Here is a 13,821-nt window from a genome sequence, read left to right on the forward strand (position 1 = left end):
CATTAAATGAACGGACGCTCGCATCGTGGCTGTGTGCACTCGATAACTGCGGCGTAAAAGCGCGCCCGTGTAGTTTTAATGCGGCCGTCAGCGTTGCCTTGCGCCACGGACTTTCGGCGGCTGCGAGTTAATTAAATCGCCTGGCGCGTTTACTCCCTCGCTCTCGCTCTCTCGATCTTTTATGACACTCGTATGCCAGGTAAATCGAAATTATCTAGCGCGAGTATCGCGAGACGAAGTACGTTCTGTTATAACACAGCTGCACGGTACGTTTATAAGGGACGTTTAATCATTTGATGTCGACCGACGCGTCTCGTAATTCGTGATACGAGGCTACACGTATTTTCATTCGAAAGATATAATGCCCGCTTCGGTATTCCCAGAACTGTCAGAAACGTAGAAAGTTGCGCGAGTTGCCCGCTGCCTTTCTCTCTCTCGCTCTTTGTCTCTCTTTCTTTCGCGGTGAAGTAAAGTTTGTCAGGAAACAGCGGAAACAAAAGCGAGGAGGATTTATCGTTTGCGAATACTTATTGGTCGTAGCGCTGGAACGATACAAGCTATATCGAGTTTGCAGGGCAAACAGTGAAGATTCGCAGAGTTTCACAAGAGTTAGGTACATGCCGATAGCGAGGATGGATAATGTTCCGCGTGATACGTATAACGCTTCGTTTCCAGTTTCCTATCCCGAAATTTCTTTATGATAATAGCAAACGAATCAAATTATATACAGTAACGGTCAAAAGTTCAAGACAACAATAATTGCTCATAGAAATAAATGCATTCTGTTAATGTGCGAAATAAATAAATACTGTATATTGTAAAAATATATTAGGCGTACCAATTAATTCGGTGCCTTTCTTAAAGAAATTAAATGTACAGAAAAAGATATATTTTAATCCTCGAAATATTTGCCATTACTTTCGATACCTTTTATTCATCTTTCGAGTAATTGACGAATCTTCTCTCGAAAAAATGATGGCGACTTTGAGTCGATAAAATCGTCGATGCGGTTTTGCACCTCTTCCACGCTTTTAAAGCATGTATCAGCCAGGTGATGTTGCAGAGATCAGAATAGGTGCTACTCTAAAAGCTTAGATCCGACGAATAATCTGCATGATGGAGAACTTCCCAGCCTGACGAATAAATAGTGTTCTTTGTCCTTTTTATCACTTTTTGCGACGTGCGGCCGAGCGTTATTATACTGCAAGATGACTTGCCGCGTTTCATTTTTACCACTTTTTACAAGTTTTATGCGTTACAGCATCTTCCCCAAAGCTGAAAAAAATCATATTTGCAGGCTCCGTAGCATTTTTTTCAACTGGAAAGCAAAAAAATGCATTGTCTGCTTCATCGGACATCATCAATTTGATATTGACTGCGTTCCGTTATTCACTGTCAGTACTGGCAGCACTGCAAAGGCTGTTCTGATATATGTCGCAGTATAAGCTTTCAACGTACTTTCGTAGACACATAAAGTCATATATTCTGACGTCATTTCCTACTTTCGTTACTGCCATTCGCGAGGTGAGGTATTCGCAGTAGAACGTTGGTGGCGCCCATGGAACAATTAACTCTCATATGTGCAGAGACTAAAAGAATATATCATAACCGTTAGCAGCGAAGATGCAAAAAAGAGTCATTAAAAGTAATTCATCTTCTTCACTATCCGAAGAATCGCTTTCAGGGGATTCTATTAAACGTTTGATTATTTGTGTGTAAATCACAATATCCATTGTTTAATATCGGGTTATAATCTGCTTTCGTAGAGCTGCGGATCCGTTCCGTTATTGATTGCGTTACAACGCTGGAGAACAGCATCAGCAATTACGGAACGCTTTCGCAGTTCTATTTTATGACGTCATGTTTTCAGCACTGGCGGTAATAACGGAACGCATAACAGCCACTGTCAGTTCCGCCAAACTATATAGCGCATTTTAAACCTTAAGATTGGTACATCAAAACTCACTAAACGGCGGGAAGATATTTGAATTTAATTGAATATAATACGTAAACATATTGTATCAAACAATATGCAATAATATAATATCAATGTCCCAGTGAAAAGAAATTCTGCAAGATGACGGCATGATATCGGCAAGAAGAGAGGGAGATGATGATGAAAAAGCGCAAAATGTTTCATACGTTGTTGCTGATCGTCACGGGGTTTCCTCCCTCTGATTGGCCGTCCGCCATGTGACATTTCGCCATGTTAGTCCCGTATTATTCAAATCTGGTATTCATATTAAGTTGAAATGTGATATTCATATTAAATTTCATACATACACATGTTATAAATTACTTTGTGCGGTTATCAGTTTACAGTTACACGATGCGACTCGTGAGATCTCGCTTTCGCATTTGTACCGTTGCCTTTTATGACTTATATAGACATGTGTTTGAAGTCTAGATAAATTATCTTATGTATATAATATAATTTCTTTATTTTAATCTCCTTTCCTATTCTATGTAATTTAATACTGTACTCTTGCATTTAGATTAATTCTGATTCCACAATTAATTTAACTGGACCTTTATTTTATAATGGACAATTTACACAGCGAATCATTTCAACTTAATATGAATACCACATTTCAATAACGCGGGACTAACGAGAGAGAGAGAAGATAGAGCCAACAACAGTCGCATGTTAAGAGTGATGGTTTAGAGGAAAGTGTCGTGAGAGCTGTATAGAAAGGAACCTTTGATACGAAGACAACCAAAGAAAAGATACGAGCAAATTGGGTGAGAAAATTTCATGAATTACTAATCGGTAACAATGAATTAATGAAGGAGCAGAAATAACATTAGGTCCACAGCGGCAATTTACTTTAATCCGGTCCTGAAGACAGCATTGTGTTTTTTAATATATATGTTCGTACTGAAACTGATCACATAATTCAATTCATTCGTCGTATTAGTTCTAGTCCATTCCGAAAAAAAGATCTCTATTTGTATTATAACATTTCCATCGCCATGTTTGACCGTGCCTAAACTACATTTTGGATTCATATACTTTTATGGCATCTAATATATCGTTTACTATTGAATGATAAACGATTAAACTTCGATTTATTGGAAAATATTACTTTTTTCAGTCTTCTGATGTCCAATGTGATCTTCAGCGAAGGTAATTCTCAATTTTTGATTTCTTAAATTCATCAATGGCTTTTTCCATGCAATTCGTCCGTCAAGTCCAAACTCTTAAAGATGCCTTCTAACTATTCTAGTATGAATTTCTACATTGGTTATTTTACGAATTTCCGCTGTAATATCAGTAACTATACGAAAACGATCCTTCTCGCTTAAGTAATGAATTTTTCGATCTATTTTTGTAGTAGTTTTTCGTGATTATCCTTTCTTCAGCTGATCATAATAAAAGAACTAGTCTTTCGAAATTTATAATATGTTTGCTTACAAGCTGTCTCTGATCGGTTTACAATGTTTCCTATTTTTGAAAATAATATTTTCGGTAAAACTGCTGTTTAGGGGACCCACCTCCGATGACCTTGACCTTGACATATGTTATAGAGAACACCTTCCTGAGTGACCTTCAGAAGGTTTCAGCCGTCGCTCGTTGTTTGTTAAAAAGTTATTAATAAAATAAGTTCAGTGGTTTTATATAGATTTCCGACTTTCCACACAAAATAAGAACTTGAATTTGACATATATTACAAAGGTCACCTCCCCGAGTAACACACAGAAGGTTTCACTCGTCACTCATTGTTTGTTAAGAAGTTATTTACAAAAGAAGTTTCCAAAGTATAGCAGTTATTTTGAATATTGAAAGACATAAACGATGAATATGTATATGAATGAAGGTAGGAAAGTTATTTAAAGTAGTGAATCGTTAATATATAGAATAGTTTGTTTTAATATAAGTACAAAGTATTCTTCACTTTAACCAAAAGCATAAACAGTTAAATACAAAGTATTCTCTGCTTTAACCTAACCTAACCTGGTTAGGTTATATTTTCCGAAACTGGAGCCTCGGACACATACGCTCGTTTTCAGCCCGCTTCGCGGGAGGGCAGGGGGCAAAGGCTTCACCCCCCCCCCCCGCCGGGATCCGTGCCGTGTACCAGGTGATCAAAATCTGTACGGTAAAATCTGTTACACTGGTTCTGGCGGGGGGGGGGGGCGAAGCCCCTACCCCCCGCCCTCCCGCAAAGCGGGCTGCAACCGAGCGTATGTGTCCGGGGCTCCAGTTTCGGAAAATATAACCTTTTGCTTGTCGTGGACGACTGAAAATTCGTGCAAAATCATTAAACTTCTTTTGTTAATAACTTTTTAGTAAACAACGATCGACGGCTGAAACCTTCTGAAGGTCACTCAGGACACTGACCTTGACAACATATGTCAAAGTCAAGGTCATCGGAGGTGGGTCCTCTAAACAGCAGTTTTACCATATTCTCTTCTTTCTTAACATTATAACAGTTTTGTTTCTTTTGGACTTAAATTCCTTTACTTGTATCTTTATATTTGATAGATATATGATAATGATAAATAAACAACAAAGAATATGCCAGTAACGACTTTGTACATAGTTTCGTCCTGCTTGAACTCTCGTTTTAAATTAATGTCTGCTACAAACCATATCAGCTATATGAAGTGTAAGAAGAACAAATACTGTTTATCTTTGGAGGTAATTGTTTACCTATTAAATGTACACTATCGTCCATAAATATTTGCCCATTAACTTTTTTCTTGATTTGACGCAAATGCGTTATTGCAGTGTAACTTTTACATTTTATAATTATAGCAAAGGACAAGATTGTACATTTTATATAGTCGTTGTAATGTATATGTCGAGAAGTTTTAACGTAAATTTGTTTTTATACAAATTAGCTTATTTTGTGACAATACTGACATGTATGTTTGCCATGATTTATTCGAAATGACTAATCCAACCGTTTCGATCTCTCTTTTAGATTATTAGGAAGTGGAATTACAAATTATTTTCTGCCTTTGAATTATTAGTTTTATTTTACCTTTTGAAGAGAAAATATTTTGTTATCGCTTATCTTCTTCACGTATCCTACTTATTTTTTTTATAATAAACATTTTAAATATGTCGAAATTAAAAGAGCTTTCACTTGAGATACGTTCTCTGATAATTACTTATCACAAAATTGGCAAAACTAATCGTTAAATTTCAAGTGAATTAAATATACTAAGGCGAACAGTTGATTACAATTTCGAAAATTCAAGGCCGGTGACAGTTTATCTAACAAAACATGTACTGGAAGTACATCGGATTACAACTTCAACTGAGGATAGGCAATTAGTGGTCACTAACAAACGTACAGACGACTTACGGCACCAGAAATAGCTTCTCAGGCAAACTTAAGCCAGGATGTATCTATTAGTGTCTTACTACTGTCAAACACAGACTCGCAGAGGCAGGTCTTCACGAACAAATAGCAGTGATGAAACTTTTCGTTAATTAAATAATGGCTATAAGAAGCCAACTGGTTTTTGTTTAACAAATATACTATATATATATATATATTTCCACAATGTTCGTCTCTTATAATGCTATGGTTACTATAGTCTTTTTCACATAATCCCGCAAATTCTTCTTTACGCTGATTATAATTGGAATGGCTTCACCGAAGCTCCCTTATCAGTGACCTCCTTTACTCTCTATCCTGATGCCTCAGATCCTCTCTTTCTCCACGTCTCAATCTTTACTTCCAGAATAGCGATCCCTTGCTTCCTTTGGTAATGAGCACTTGATACCCTTAAAGCCTATTAACAAGAAGAATTGTAGTGGGCTAAAAAAACAAAAACTGGATAAATAGAAACCTGGAAGACAATCCTCTGGAGCCTAAATTTGAAACTTTCTATACATGACGGCGAGTTTTTGTTCGCAAGTCAGCAGGTAAGCGAATTTCTGCCCAATATTTGATTCCCTCTGTGAAGCATGGTGGCGGCTCCGTGATGATATGAGGCTGTTCTGGTAGAATTACAGTTGATAACATCTACAGAATTCAAGGAACAATGAGGAAAGAGCAATACCTCAATATCCCTGAAAATGAAATATTGCCATCTGGCCTGCGTTTTTTTTTATCAAAAATTCGTGTTCCAACACGACAATGACCCAAAGCATTCATCTAAGATTTGCAAAGAGTATTTGAATAAATTAACCAATGAAGATAAACTTAATGTTATATTTTAGCCACCACAGTCACCGGACCTCAATCCAATCGAGTTATTATGGAAAGCTGCATTGAAACGTCAGAAAAGTTTGTCCTACTTCGGCTAAACATCTCTGGAAAATTTTACAAGCAGAATGGAACACAATATCAGAAACGCTAAACAAATTACTAAACAGAATACCGAAAATTTGTGAAGCAATTATCAAAAATAAAGGTGGCCATATTGATAAGACAAAAATTTAGTTATTTTGATTTGTTTATTTGTACTTATATTTGAATATATTTTAAGTGTATTATCTATAAAAAATTCGTTATTTCTTCCATATCCCCAAATATATTAAATGTATGAGCAAATATTTCTGAATGATAGTGTATATGTATAGAACTTTTTGTTACATGTATATAGACATTTCAGAGAAAAGTAAACATACTATACGAATGCATTTACAATGTACATACTATAGAAAGAACGTTTCAAATTTATGTCCATTACTGTATTATCATATCAATAAGATCAATTTCCAAGCTTATAAAAGTATCATATTACCGATACCGTCGCTCTTTCCACAAAGTTTTTTATCACCTTAGGATTAACGTTTCCGATGAGGAAAATTTGTTGGACAGTTTTTCCGATAATTCTCCATTCTCTTAATGGGATTGTAATTGGTATGACTACATATGTTAAAACGATTAAAACGTTAACGTGATCGCGAAGTAAGTCAACTTTGGTGTGCTGTCGCGATTATAGTACATTCCGCTTCGCGCATTATCGACGGATGCTTCTCGCGTGAATCTCATCCGCGAATAATGTTACGACTTACCGAGTCGCAATGTATAGAGCGCAACATCTGGATGTGAAACATTATGAGGCTCACATAAGGCTTCCACGCGGCAACGCCTTGAAGGAGACGGTCTGCAATCAGAATCTCTCTCGCGTGTATATTCGCACCTCGAAGGGTGAGAGAAGGGAACAGGTCCATCAAGACTAAGCGAGAAGGTCGAGTACACGTACGTGGGCGACGATGGAGCACCAGAAGACAGCACGACGGCGATGTAACAGTCAGGAAGGTAACAGAGCGAGGAGAGACTTACTGGAGAAGTTGTGCCTGCTATAGTAACGGTCGGAGGGAGACAGGTGGCATCAAATTATTGCAAACAATTACGTTTAATGAGAAGGTTAACGCCACCAGCCGAGGGCTGGCGCGAACGTGGATGCAAATGTGCCGACGCCGAGTAATTAGCAAACAGAGTAGTCCTCCGTCCCGCACCTCCTGCTTTCTCTCTCTCTCTCTCTGTTCCTCTGTTCCTTCCTAGTAGTCTCTGCACATCGCTGGCACCTTCCTCCTACCACGGCGAAGAGGATCGAAGGTAAGGCGACTCACACTACCCTTTTGTTAGGTACATCGCTGTTTATGTGCACGTGAACGTCGAATATATGTAAAGCGTACCACTGTTGCATCAATGATAAACAGGTGGATTCCACGGTACCATTGAAAACGACTGAATATTATCTTTATATAACTTTGGGACTTATTAGTAGAATCTCTCTCTTTCTCTGTATCGCTTCAGACTGAAGAATTCCTTTCTCAACAAAGAATTTTAGCTCAGTTGAAGAAGATTAGGGAAACATTTCTATATCGAAATTACCAATAACGCTGACTAATAATAATTAGATTAATAATTACTCGCAACAGAACATGCATACACACACACAGACACATACTATTGATAATGCTAACATCGTTCGCCGGCAAACCAATTTCAAAAACTTTCAGAGAGGAATAAACGTAATGAAGAGCCACAAGGAAGAGTAATGAGTACCTCGACTTCATCTATAAAAATCGTCAGACGTGACCGTCGGGATTTCCATTGAATGACATTCTTAAGTCGCAACCAAACAGCTAGCACGAATTGTTGGCAGGTTTAAAGGAGACCAAGATGAAAGTGCTCTCTGCTTTGCTCTGAATGCTTTACGGAAAGGAGTAATCATGTCGCAAAATAGGCGAAAGGAGAACAGGCTGCATGCGGTGGTCAAACGCAGCATTGTACAGAATTCTACTCTTAGGAAATACGATACCTGGCTACTGTATCTGCATCCGAGCTTCAAACGATCCAAGCATCAAGACAGAAAACGGGCGAAAGCTGTCAGCAATGCTCAGAGACGCTAATAATTGATTCATTTTAATTAACGAATGAACTGCTGGAAATGATTAAGTATATCGTTGAAACGTATTCTCAGATAAAATGTTTTTTATCTTTATATTCATAAATATTCAAGGAAATGATAAATAAAGCTACGAAAACACACGGGAAACGAGTAAACACGATATTTGTTTCACGTGTACTGTAGATATTTGTTTTTCCAGTCCCTCAAGTATCTCGTGTGTACGACCGATGCGCTATAAAGCCGCTCCCAGGCGAAATGGTCGAGTAATCGGCACGATGGAAAATATGTAAATATATTTGGGCTCTGCTCGCCCTCTCTCTCTCTCTCGATCGTTGTTGGCCTCGTCAGCTCACTGGATGGAGCGTTCATGATTATTCATGCGCAGCTTCAGTTCCTTTGCGGAAATGCCCGATCAAAATTCCCTCTTCCGTCGTCACTCTCGCCACGGCATGGCGAAGCGCCATTAACGAAAACGATACTAATTGAACCGTGGGCATGCATTTGTATCGCGCAAACAGAGCGGACGAATTACGGCGCGTATGACGCGTACCTAAAATCGAACTAGATAAGAAGTGCGAGAATAGTTGGTAATAATAAAGATAAAGCTGCACTTGCGACTCCTCAGATACGCACGGACATTGATAATTATTCAACGCACGCGATTACCTCGAGTACCAAACGAGTTCGTGGTTCGCGTGTATATTGTCGCCCCGCCGCGGAATGACGATATCAAGATCACTGGAACGCGGCAAATGAGCGCAATTGCTGTGCGCGCGACTAACATCTGCATAATTTCACGTTACGCTCGATAGCTGTGGCATTTAGATCGTGACGCGATTAAAAAGTGGTGCTGCAAATGTATTTTCTTTGGGACCTATTCATACATCATATATCACCGGATCTACACTCGGAGACTCGAATAATTATAATAAGTATTTTGCTTTTTTCATCCATAACATAGTAGGATTACGTGTACTACCGAGCGTGTCCCAGTAAAAAGGAATTGTGCAAGATAACGGTAAAATAAGAGAGAGATGACGATTATATATCTATTATTATTATATATTATTTCTTTCTTTATTTTACCCTCCTTTTCTATTCCATGTACTAACATGGCGAATGTCATATGGCTAATATCGACCAATCAGAGGGAAAAAACACCGTGAAGATCAACAACAACGTGTGAGACATTTTGCGCTTTTTCGTCATCGTCATCTCTCTCTCTCTCATCTTGCCGTCATCTTGCACAATTCCTTTTCACTGGGGTGTGCGTGTGTGTGTGCGCGCGCTTGTGCACACTGTTATACTAAAAAATGTTATCTATTCCTAAATGGAAGCGAACGTCGTAACGAGAAAGTTTATTTTTGAAAAAGTCCTTCGATCGAACCGGGGAAAAAGAGCGAGGGCTCCATATTCTCTCAGATGTGAAAACACCCAGTCATTCCGCGCACGGAGAGGAATTACGTCCGATATAAGCAGCAGCTTCCGTTATCTCTCGTCGCCTGTGTCTTCGCTAACATTTGCGTCGCGTGTGCGCGCGCGATTGTTCTGTCTTCGCCTTTTGTAGAGAGAAGGGCCACCGGAATTCGAAATGGATTAAACGTCGTCGGCAGCGCTCCGGCGCTCGGTGTGACGGCGTCGCCGGGATACACGCGTCGTAATAAAAGCTGAAAATTCATAATACGCCAGTAGCAGCCGCGTAATGCATCACTTCGTACGTATTTGGGTCATTCCGCCAGCATCCTCTCCGTGAATCCACACGCCTGCGTCCCGGACATGCGGACGGCGAACAGATGCAGTAGTTCCTTGCACGTGCGTATACTTTCCGTGCCCTTTACCGTGCCTGACGTACTACTATCACACGTGCACGCGTGTGCGTACGTGCAGCCGTAGCATCGTCACCGTGCTGCGAAATCGCGCGGTGGATTTAATGGAAAATTTTTTTATCGCAACGAATTCTCTAAGAAATGGAACTGCTACGCTACGCGAAATGCTACGCGAAATGCTACGCGAAGAACGTAAACTCGATTGCGTGCCGTTAATATCCATTCCCGTTTTCCATATATTGTGTGTGTGCATACTTGTTCCAACGTACGTACGTTCCGCGTCACGACGCCGGCCAGATTGGCAGACCGAAAGAGCAAATTTCTTTCGTCGAATCGCAGCCCGATTGCCAATCCGTTTCTATCCGTACTAGAAATGTACTAATAATTTGCGGTTTTCGGGAAAAAAAACATCAAGCGAGCTTTTTCCCGTGATACTTATTGCTGCATTACATTTTCGCGAAGGAACGAAATAACCGTGATGTTTCGCAACGAAGCGAGCAGCTCCAGAATTTTTTACTGCTTTTTTTATAAATAGGATGCAGGTGAATTGGCCTATTGACGAAAAAAAGGGCAGGAAAGGCATGACGTTATTACCGAGACTAACACGAGTGAGAGCATGTAATAACGTAGACAGTAGCAGGGCAAGAATGGCCGCTTCTGTGCATTGCAAATTAGATGGAGTTCCACCCTTATGGTACCCTTTCGTCGGACTATCCAATTTGTCCTTCGGGATAAAAGATACGGTGCAGACGAGCGGGATAAGTGAAAATTTCACGGAGACTAACCGTGTCGTAGATAAATTTTCTACTGTTTTCCGAATAGTAATAAGTTTCTCTAGTGATTCCGCGCGCGGAATCGTTTTTCAATGGAAAGAATCATGTCAGCCGCTAAAAATCAATTTTTTCCCGTTAATGACGTAAATAATTGCGACTCTGTATGCGCTGCGTGTGATGTATCTGTCAAACCAATTGCAATGATTAGTCTCAATTTACTAAAGGAGAATATTCTCTAATTAAATTTATTGTTAATTGAGAAAACAGATTTGTTTTGTCTCTGGCAGTGATAATTGCGATGTTTCTCCGTCCAAATATTCGACTTTATATATTTAAAGGATATATAAATAGATTTAAAGGAGCTGAAAACTGTGCACGTAAACAATCGCAGAAATGCTCCGATTTCAATAAATGGGAGCGCCAATAAATATGAGTTCATCAGAATAACAAAATTTCGTAGCATTGTTTACTTTTTCTCATGAAAAAAAGAAAGAGGGATGTGAAGAATGGATGAAATCACGAAGCTAAACATCTAATATGTGGTTTATATAAAAATCCGCGAGGTGATCTTTTATGTAGTTTTATCTAAAACAATAATAAGCATGTTACTCTTCGAAATATTCATCATCATTTTTTACTACTTTTTTCTATCTATCGGGCAGTTGACAAATCCCCTCTCGAAAAAAAAGGAAGTAAATAACAGCTTAATTTAAAAAAAAGAATACTGAAATTATTTTCACACCTAATATATTGTATAATAATTGTGTCTCAGAATTTAAAATAAATGTGATCTTTTATTACGACCCGAGAGAAGAAGCACAATAGCTGACAACGCCGATATTTATATGAGGTCGAACGGAAAGAATTTAAAAGCACAGAAAATAACAGACAGTATAACAATGATCGAAAATGGAACAGATTATTATTTCTTCTTGTTTATTTTTACTGGTCCCTTCTCGCAACAAATAACGCAGGTCATTGAATGTCACGATTCCAAGGAGGACCGCTCGTTGGGGCTAGTTTGTAACGAAAGAACGTTTATTAAAGGGAAAGGTATCAGGGGGGGGGGGAAGACAAGGAGAAGGGCCCGTTTAGAGATACATGTGTAACGTGCGCGTGTAAAGCAAGCGCGAGAACTGGAACATGTATTTTCATCTCCTCGTATTTCCATTTCTACTGGTGTGGCCTGGCGGCAACCGTTGCGCGCCATGGTTCGTCTTATACCGGTAAACCGGACTTTTCCACGAGGACTTTTCAGTGACACGCTACACGCGACCGCTGGCCCGAGCAATAAAGAGAATTATAACGTTAATCGCGTTTGTGAAACGATAAAAGCAAATGTTTTTGTTTCGCACGTATGTACACCTATGTTCCAGATCCGAGCGTCTCCTCTCAGTCGTTTCCACATTCGTCCCCATTCTCTACTGCACTCATCACCGGTTCTATTATCTCGTAATGGCAGTTGGTATTGAATTAAATTAAGAGCTAATTAAACCAAATTGTGCCAAGCTCCTTAACGATGATAGATGCGACACGTAGGAAGCGGAGGAGCACGCCTCGTTAAAAAGCAACCCCTAGGCTCTCTTTCTCCCTTCCTCCTTCTCTCCCACTCTCCTTTCTATACCCTCGCTTTTTCTCTCTCTTTCGTTCCTTGAAGAGAGCTAATCGGCCCCCGAGTCTCGACTAAAGGCCTCTCTCGACGTTCGGTGCACATTTTTGCTTCTTTCCCCGGCTAATGGTGCATTTGCATTTATATTGTCTGAATTTTATTGTCTTCGCGTAGCGACGCAACTTTGCAATGCGCTTCTCGTATTCGCTTCCCTTCAAGAGCGCCATGCCTGGAGCGCGCGTGCTCGCATCGCAGAGCACGTTAATTATATTCCGCGTGTCGTTGGCCCGTGGTAACTTTTTCGCGAAAATGAAACGGTGCCGCTTCGCGGTCCCTGTAACGTTTACACTATGCGTAGCCGTGCATCCGCGCGTACGCGAATTCAATGTTGATTCGCGAGCGGAAAGATAATGCGTATTAGAATACGGCGTGTCCACGAACACGACACATGCACGTGCACATGTGCAGATTCCGGGACACGTGATGTGTATACGTCCACCCGGACGTTGCTATTCAGAGAGCAAATAAATGAAACGGGGTCGCTGTGTAATATCGTCTCGCGGCAACGTACACGCCGCGTGGTTTTCCATATTGTCTCTCCGTTACTCTCGTCGAAGGCTCCGCCATGACGTACCTCTTCCGCGTGCACACAAAACGCGAACGCGAGCACGACCCGAATGTGCACTGTTGGCTCATTTTTCCGCGTCTTCGCGTTGGGCCGACGCGACGGAAAATTACTCATTATCCTTGTTAATCCTTGTTTTTCTTCTCTCTTCTCTGCCGTCCTCGCCCCGTGGTTGCGATAACGAGCAGTTATTTTAACGATGTCCCGTGCACGTACGAAGTACGATATAACAAAGAAAAAAACGAACACGTCTCGCATTTCGTCGCATTTGCGAAACGATCGCTCTCCTGGGCTTGTATCGCTCGGGCCATATTAATTAACGCGTAAAAGGGAGCTGAAATCAACGACAACGTTGCCGTGCTCCCGAAAAACACCGACGATCGTTCGATAATTGTTTCTTCAGTGAAACGATCGCGCGCTGAATTATTAGTATCCATCGCTCTTTTGAAAAACCACTGTAATGTTGTGAAACAACTTTCAAATAAATTGCTCGGCTTTGTTTGCTGTAATTTAACTTTTGATCATTCCCCATGTTTCAGGAACGTGGATGCCATACGCCCGTGCTGTTCTCGTATGAAAGGAACGTTATACGTTAAATTTGTACGTATATAGTTAATTTTTTTTAGGTAAGTTTTTGGGTCTCGTTTAATTCATTCTACATAA

At 40.1% G+C, this 13,821-nt stretch overlaps 1 protein-coding gene across 6 annotated transcripts in view; it reads left to right on the top strand.

Moving 5' to 3' along the window:
• LOC105287792 (T-lymphocyte activation antigen CD86) overlaps window positions 1-13,821 on the top strand; it is a 235,361-nt gene that overhangs the window by 62,054 nt on the left and 159,486 nt on the right. For 2 of the 6 annotated variants that reach the window (XM_011353559.3, XM_011353562.3), the window contains exon 2: window positions 13,698-13,784. The exons of 2 other annotated variants lie outside the window; for them this stretch is intronic. The gene's annotated coding sequence lies outside the window, so the exon portion shown is untranslated. The remainder of the gene's footprint in view (window positions 1-13,697; window positions 13,785-13,821) is intronic. 2 more of the 6 variants (XM_011353557.3, XM_011353558.3) reach the window with 1 other exon arrangement.

Source organism: Ooceraea biroi, chromosome 8 (genome assembly GCF_003672135.1).
Source record: "Ooceraea biroi isolate clonal line C1 chromosome 8, Obir_v5.4, whole genome shotgun sequence".
NCBI classification, from domain to species: Eukaryota; Metazoa; Arthropoda; class Insecta; order Hymenoptera; family Formicidae; genus Ooceraea; species Ooceraea biroi.